Here is a 6,691-nt window from a genome sequence, read left to right as displayed (position 1 = left end):
ATAATTTCATTTTTAATAATGACTGGTTTGATAATTGCCTTGCAAAATTTCTGTACATTATTTCACCATCTGCTTTTGCAAACTGGTGCATCACTGATTGAAATGAATGTTTACTGATCAAATGAAATACAGGTTTAATACAGAGTTAGAATTTTAAAATAAAAGCAAAACTCACTGCCATAAAGTAATTTACAACTCAGAGGGACTCTGTAGGACAGAGTAAGACTGCCCATACATACACAGGAATTTCTAAGGCGGGAAATTTTTATGGAAGCAAATTGCCTCACCTTTCTTCTGAGAAACTGCTGGCAGGTTTAAAGTCCCAGTCTTCTGGTTAGCACCTGAATTCTATTTTTTTTTAATTGAGATTTTATCTTACAATAAAGAAATTGAACTTCCATTCTTTCATTGTTGCAAATTTTCTTCTCTGCCCCCCACCTCCCACCACAGTTCGTTTTTTTCTTTGGAAAAATATTCTTTCCTTGTTAGACAGTCATCGTCCCCTACCCCCAGAACACTTTACTATGCAGCTCTTATTCTGGACTCTTGTCATACCAATAATACCTAACTGTATATTCCTTTTATACGTTTATCTCCCTCATCTGTTTCAATGCCATGTACATTTTTATACTCTATTTTCTTAGGTTCCCTCCAACACCCATGTAAGACCTGTTTTATAACAGTGGTATTATGCAGTATTTGTCATTTTGTGACTGAGATATTTCACTCAGCATAATGTCCTCCAGGGTCACCCATTTTGAATAATATTGCATGAGGTCTTTGTTTTTCAGTGCTGCATAATATTACACTGTGTGAATATAGCACAGCTTCTCTATCCGTTCATTTGTTGGTGGGCATTTGGGTTGTTTCCAACTCTTTGCTATTGTGAACAAAGCTGCGATAAACATGGGTGTGCATGTATCTGCTTGGTTGACAATTCTTCTTTAGGGTATATTCCCAGTAGTGGAATTGCTGGGTCAAATGGTATTTCTATTTCCAACTTGTTGAGAAAGTGCCACACTGCCTTCCATAGTGGTTGCACCATTTCACACTCCCACCAACAGTGAAATAGGGTTTCAGTTTTTCCACAACATCGCTAGCATTTGTTGTTTGCTGCTCTGTTGAATTTTGCTGTTGTTACTGGGGTGAGATGATATCTCATAGTTGTTTTGATTTGCATCTCTTAAAGCTAGAAATTTTCAACACTTCTTTATGTATGTGTTTGCCATGTGAATGTCTTCTTTGTTGAAGTGACTGTTCATATCCTGTGGCCATTTTGCAATTAAATAAAGACAACTTGTTGTGGTGTTCGAGTATTATATAAATTCTAGATATAAGTCCTTTATCAGACATGTCATTACCAAATATTTTTCCCAGTCTGTTGCTTCCCTTTTTACCCTGTTGGAGAAATTTTTGAATATGCATAGGGATTTTATTCTTAGAAGGTCCCAATCATCTATTTTATCCTCTCTTGGTGGTGGGTTTTTCAGGATATACTTGGAAGACTGTTTATGCTGTGGATTAGTGCTTCTAAAGTTCTTCCAAGCTTTTCTCTAATAAAATTTATAGTTCTTGATTTTAGTCTAGGTCCTTGATCCACTTTGAGTTGGTTGTATATGCTGTGAGGTGTGTGTCTTGTTTGAGTTTTCTGCAGATGGTTTTCCAATTTTGCCAACACCATTTGTTAAAAAGGCTGTCGTTTCTCCACTTAACTGATTTCACTTCCTTGTCAAAGATCACTTGACCCGAGGTAGATGGGCTGATTTCAGGGATCTCAATTGTATTCCATTTATCTGTGTGTCTGTCATTGTACCAGCACCACATATTGCTTTTTTTTTTTTTTATGAAAGTTTACAGAGACTTTGGATTTTCATTCATTCATTGTTGTACACTTTCCTCCTTGCCCGCCCCACCCCCCTAGTTTGTTTTTCTCTTTGAGAAGTAAAAAAAAAAAAACCAAAACAAAAAACAAAACCACCAAAAAAATTCTTTCATTGTTACACGATTTCTCCCTACCCCAGTCTATTCCATAATGCAGCTTTCATTCTGGACTCTTGTCATGACAATAATAACTAATCATATATTCCTCCTAAACAGTTCTCTTCTTCATCTGTTTCAGTGCAGTATACATTATTTTTCTCCTCTTCATTTCCCCCCCACACCCCTAACTCCAATGTCAGACCTGCTTTACAACAGTGGCACTATGCACTATTTGTCCTTTTGTGACTGAGATACTTCATTCAGCATAATGTTCTCCAGGGTCACCCATTGTGAATAATATTTCATGAGTTCCTTGTTTTTCAATGCAGCATAGGATTCCATTGTGTGAATATACCAAAGCTTCTCTAGCCATTCAGTTGCTGATGGGCACTTAGGTTGTTTCCAGTTCTTTGCTAATATGAACAAAGCCACAATAAACATGTTGTTGTTGTTGTTATGTGCTGTCGAGTCGCTTGTGACTCATAATGACCCTATGTACAACAGCCGTAAACTCTGCTCTGTCCTGTGCCAATCTCACTGTCTCTGACACACCCACCCTGATTACCCCAGTCACCAAATCAATCCACCTCCTAGAGGGCCTTCCCCTCCTGCGCCTGCCCCCCACCCTCCTAAGCATGATGTCCTTCTCTAAGGACTGGTCTCTCCCTACAACATGACCAAAGTACGTCAGACGAAGCCTCAGCATCTTTGCCTCCAAGAAGCAGCCCGGTTTAACCCTCTCAAGGATGAATCTGTTTGTTTTCCTAGCAGTCCATGGTACCCTCAATACTCTTCTCCAACACCAAAGCTCAAATAAACTTACAATAAAGCTTACAATAAACATGGATGTGCATATATCTGATTGGGTGGCAGTTATGGTTTCTTTAGGGTATATTCCAAATAATGGAATTGCTGTATTAAATGGTATTTCTATTTGCAACATTTTGAGAAAACACCATACTGCCTTCCATAGTGTTTAACCATTTTATACTCCTAGCAACAGTGAATAAGGGTTCCAGTTTCTCTACAATCTTGCTAGCATTTGTTGTTTGTTGTTCTGTTAAATTTTGCTATTCTTACTGGGGTGAGACATCTCATGGTTGTTTAGATTTGCATCTCTCTTAGAGCTAGGGATTTTGAACATTTCTTCATGTGCTTGTTGGCCATCTGAATGTCTTCTTTGGTGAAGTGTCTATTCATATCCTGTGCCCATTTTGCAATTAAGTTGTTTACATTTATCTTGTTGTGGTGAGTACCACATTGTCTTCACCACCATGGCAGTGTAGTAGGATTTAAAATCAGGGAGTGAGATGCCTCCTACCTTGTCTCTCTTTTTAAGGAGTGCTTTGCTTATTGGGGGTCTCTTTCCATTCCAAATGAAATTGGAGATTGCCTTTTCCATATCATTGAAGAGTAGTATTGGTATTTGTATTGTGATTGCCTTTGGTAGGATTGTAATTTTCACAATGTTGAGCCTTCCTATCAATGAGCAAGGTATATTCTTCCATTTCTAAGGTTTCTTTTTGTTTCTTGTCGCAATGTTTTATAATCTTCTTTGAATAGATCCTTCTTTGTTTCTAGTTAGCTTTACTCCCAAGTATTATAATGAAATGTGCAAAGAGCTGGAGTCAGAAAATCAAAGGGGCCAAACTCGCTCAGCATTTCTGAAGCTCAAGGAACTGAAGAAGAAATTCAAGCCTTGAGTTGCAATACTTAAGGATACTTTGGGCAGAGTATTAAATAATCCTGCAAGTATTAAAGAAGATGGAGACTCGCACTGCTAACCTAGCCCCACCAGATGCTCCAGCCTCCACGCAGGAAATGACCACCGAGAACATCATGTCCTACCCATACCCACCGCTGACCCCGGAGCAGGAGCTCTCTGACATCGCTCATCGCATCATTGCTCCGGGCAAGGGCATCCTGGCCGCAGATGAGTCCACCAGAAGCATTGCCAAGCGCCTGCAGTCCATTGGAACCAAGAACACCGAGGAGAACCGGCGCTTCTACCGCCATCTCCTGCTGACCACCGACGACCGCGTGAACCTCGGGGGTGTCATCCTCTTCCATAAGACCCTCTACCAGAAGGCGGATGATGGGCGTCCCTTCCCCCAAGTCATCAAATCTAAGGGTACTGTGGGCAGCAAGGTAGACAAGGGCGTGGTACCCCTGGCAGGAACTAATGGCGAGACCACCACCCAAGGGCTGGACGGGCTGTCCGAGCGCTGTGCCCAGTACAAGAAGGATGGAGCTGACTTTGCCAGGTGGTGCTGTGTGCTGAAGATTGGAGAGTCATGGAAAATGCCAACGTGCTGGCCCGTTATGCCAGCGTCTGCCAGCTGAATGGGATTGTGCCCATGTGGAGCCTGAGATCCTCCCTGATGGTGACCATGACCTGAAGTGCTGTCAGTATGTAACTGAGAAGGTGCTGGCTGCCGCCTACAAGGCTCTGAGTGACCACCACATCTATTTGGAAGACACTTTGTTGAAACCTAACATGGTAACCCCAGGTTACGCCTGCACACAGAATTTTCTCTTGAGGAGATTGCCATGACAACTGTTACAGAACTGGGCTGCAGTTGCCCCCCCTCCCCTCACTGGGATCATCTTCCTGTCTGGAGGCCAGAGTGAGGAGGAGGCATCCGTCAACCTCAATGCCATCAACAAGTGCCCCCTGCTGAAGCCATGGGCCCTGACCTTTTCCTATGGCCGAGCCCTGCAGGCCAGAAGGCCTGGGGTGGGAAGAAGGAGAATCTGAAGGCAGCCCAGGAGGAGTATATCAAGTGAACCTTGGCCAACAGCCTCGCCTGCCAAGGAAAGTACACCCCAAGCGGTCAGGCCGGGGCCACAGCCAGAGAGTCCCTCTTCCTCTCTAACCATGTCTACTAAGTGGAGGAGTTCTAAGGCCACCCCCCTCGACACTCCAGACCCCAGCGCCCTCTTAGACTTAACACTTGAGGAGAAGGGCCTCATCTGGGGCTTCAGGCTGCTCCTTCCCATCACTCTTGCTGCCCTTGTGATATTGGTGTGTGGTGGTGTCTCTGTTTGCTAACTCCATCACCTTTTCCAACCCACTGCCAATGAACAACTATTTAAGGGGGGGAAAAAGAAGATGGAAAGAGTATAAAGAGTCATTATAACAAAAGGAATTGGCAGACACAGAAGAATTTAATGAAACAACATATGAGCAAGAGCCTGTGGTGATGAAGTTCAAACTGCTTTGAAAGAATAGGCTAAAAATATGGTACCAGGAATTGATGGTATACCAACTGACATATTTCAATTAACAGATGCTGCCCTGGACATGCTCACCAAGTTGTGCCAAGAAATCTGGAGATTTCTTGGCCAGTTGACTGGAAGAGATCTACATTTGTTCCCATTCCAAAGAAAAGTGATCCCACAGAGTGTAGAAATTATCAGACAATATCATACACAACCAAGATTCTGCTGAAGATTATCCAAAAATTACTCGAACAGCACATCAACAGAGAACTACCAGAAGTGCAGGCTGGGTTTAGACAGGGCCATGGTACTGGGGATATTGTAGCTAATGTTAGATGGATCTTGGCTGAAAGTAAAGAATACCAGAAGAATGTTTATCTATGTTTCATTGATTATTCAAAGGCGTTTGACTGTGTGGACCACAACAAACTGTGGCTGACTTTGAGAAGAATGGTACTCCCAGAACACTTGATTGTGCTTATGTGAAACTTATACTTGGACCAAGAGGCAGTCATCAGAACAGAGCAAGGAAACACTGTATGGTTCAAAATTGGGAAGGGTGTGCATCAAGAATGTGTCCTGTCTCCTTATCTTTTTAATCTATATGCAGAACAGATTATCCGGGAGGCTGGGCTCTATGAGGATAAACGTGGCATCAGGATTGGAGGAAGACTCATGAACAATGTGCATTATGCAGATGACACAGCATTGCTTGCTGAAACGGAGGAGGACCTGAAGCACTTGCTGTGGCACTTAACAACAACAAAGACAACATAGAGAGAGCTCTGTTGACCTAGTGGACAGAAAGTTATGCCCAAGGTGGGTGATTTTAATCTGTGGCCCTCAGGCACGGTTTGAATTCTTTTGTTTGTTAGTTTGTTTGTTTTGTCAAACATTCTTCTAAGTGGTATAACACTGGTCTGTCCATTTGCTGTACAGAGGTAACTCATGGTTGCTGTGATGCTAAACACTGCGACATTGATGTGTCAAATTCCATAATGATCACCTATGGTAGACAGTGATTGCTGGAGCTTCTTGATTAAATCAAGCTTGGAAGCAGGAGTGGCATCCACTTCTAAAATAGCTTGCCCCCGGAAACTCTATGAACATGAAGAAATGACCAAAGTTATACAAGTGATCAGGTCTTTCATTCATAGGGTTGCTATGAGTCATCTATGACTCGATGGCACTTAACAACAACAACAACAACAACAACAGTGCAATTGCTGGGTCAAATGGTATTTCTATTTCCACCTTTTTGAGAAAGCAGCATACTGCCTCCCAGAGTAGTTGCACCATTTTATACTCCCACCAACAGAGAATAAGGGTTCCGGTTTCTCTACAATCTTGCCAGCAGTTGTTGTTTGCTGCTCTGTTGGATTTTTCTATTGTTACTGGAGTGAGATGATATCTCATAGTTGTTTTGATTTGCATCTCTCTTAGAGCTAGGGATTTTGAACATTTCTTCATGTGTTTGTTTACCCTCTGA

General features: G+C 42.3%; 1 pseudogene; it reads left to right on the top strand.

Moving 5' to 3' along the window:
- Nucleotides 1–3,801: 3,801 nt before the first annotated feature.
- Nucleotides 3,802–4,869, top strand: LOC102843956 (annotated as a pseudogene).
- Nucleotides 4,870–6,691: the final 1,822 nt, after the last annotated feature.

The sequence above is a fragment of the Elephantulus edwardii genome, unplaced genomic scaffold, assembly GCF_000299155.1.
Source record: "Elephantulus edwardii isolate Elephantulus edwardi_28Jun2011 unplaced genomic scaffold, EleEdw1.0 scaffold00082, whole genome shotgun sequence".
NCBI classification, from domain to species: domain Eukaryota; kingdom Metazoa; phylum Chordata; class Mammalia; order Macroscelidea; family Macroscelididae; genus Elephantulus; species Elephantulus edwardii.
Note: the sequence above shows the minus strand (reverse complement) of the source record. Positions and strands in the feature narration are given on the sequence as shown.